Source organism: Pygoscelis adeliae, unplaced genomic scaffold, assembly GCF_000699105.1.
Source record: "Pygoscelis adeliae isolate BGI_AS28 unplaced genomic scaffold, ASM69910v1 Scaffold243, whole genome shotgun sequence".
NCBI classification, from domain to species: Eukaryota; Metazoa; Chordata; class Aves; order Sphenisciformes; family Spheniscidae; genus Pygoscelis; species Pygoscelis adeliae.
The window spans coordinates 128,166-129,715 of record NW_008824363.1 but is presented as its reverse complement, the minus strand read 5'-3'; positions in this window follow the sequence as shown (position 1 = coordinate 129,715).

The following is a 1,550-nucleotide window of genomic DNA, read 5'->3' as shown; positions in this document are numbered from 1 at the left end:
GAAGACTTTATGGCTTTTCTGTTTTACACATGTTCTTGTATTTAGCTGTAGGGAAGTTGGTCTTTCTCCCCCCAAGGGAGTTTCCTGTGTATATGGAAAAAATACAAAACAGAAGTGAAAAATGCCTCAGGCTTCCAAACCTGCTGCTCACATTTCACTTCTCCCAGTACCCTTCTCATCATAGAAACAGTCCAGCAGTTCTTCCTCTGTCCCCATAGCAATACCATCTATTTAAAGAGCTAGACACCATCATAGCTAATATGGTAGGTAACTTGGCACACAAAACTATTACAACAACCTGTGAACCACTGGGGAGATTAAAAAAAAAAAATTAAGTTACACAGTGAAATACTTTTCTGGTGTTTATCTTTAAATTGCCAGAATGTTTTATTAGGCTTTCTTCAGGCTAGTAAACATAACATAATTTGATACCTGTTCCAAGAGGTTTATAGTCATAAATAAATTTGTTATGCAACTCATGAGTTTTTTTGGTTTACAAATCCACTTAAGGCAGGGGCCCTAAAATTGTGTGTAACTCAACAGTTAAATTGCATTTCATAATTTATTACTGTCATTAGAAATTCTGGAGACCCTCTCCTTACAATCTGACTGTAGAGCAAACAGTTGGTTTCTATATTTCTTATGCCTGGGTGAACAGCATGTAGATAACAAATTGAAAAGACTTGTTAAGATGAAATGCTGGTACTGTATTCTATATGCGTGAATGCTGTTTTGACAGTATTTAAACTTTCCCATAACCTTATAAGATAATTTAAGCACTTCAGAATTGGCATTCTGAATTTTCTTCATTTGTTTAGACTGCATTTTGCATATGTTATTGTCAAGTAACAGGGTTTTTTGTTCTCCAAGTTGTTCTCTAAACAGCGGGACTAAAGAACTTGTGTTTCCTATTCATTTGTGCCCAGTATGGTGAGGAAAGTTTACAGGACAATACCATGAGCTCCTTCATCCCTAACAGGCGAAGTGTAGCTGTAGTATAGCTAAGGCATATGCTTACTATCTACTGAAATGGCATATGCAAAGTGACCAGCTGTGAAACAGTATGTAATTTCCAAGTTCTGCTTGTCTTTTTCAATGACACCAGTATTTTGGAAATGTCTATCCAGCCTCCGGTTTTCATAAAACTCATAGCAACTTAATTGTCTTTAAAAACTCTGTTCTTCTTTTTAAACTTAGTTAGAACTGATTTATGGGTTCCAAAGTTACTGCACGGATGGCTAATCAGTTTTATAGCATAAGCTTCATTTTTTTTAGTAAACTGGGAAACTAAAGCAATGAAGGAGTATTAGCTGCTAGCAGAATACTAAGCCTGCTCTGTGGACACATTAGCGTGTCCCTGTTTTCCAGAATGCATTAATGCCTTGGAAGAAAAGATACCATCTCTCTAAAATGCTGAATTCTAAGCTGTAACTTTTAATATAGGTCATCCCCCCCATTTTCTTTAGGATGAGACTTTTTTTGTTCATTTATCTTGGCTGCACAGGCATCTGCATGTTTTAATTCAGGAGTCCAGTTTATCTATCTGATTG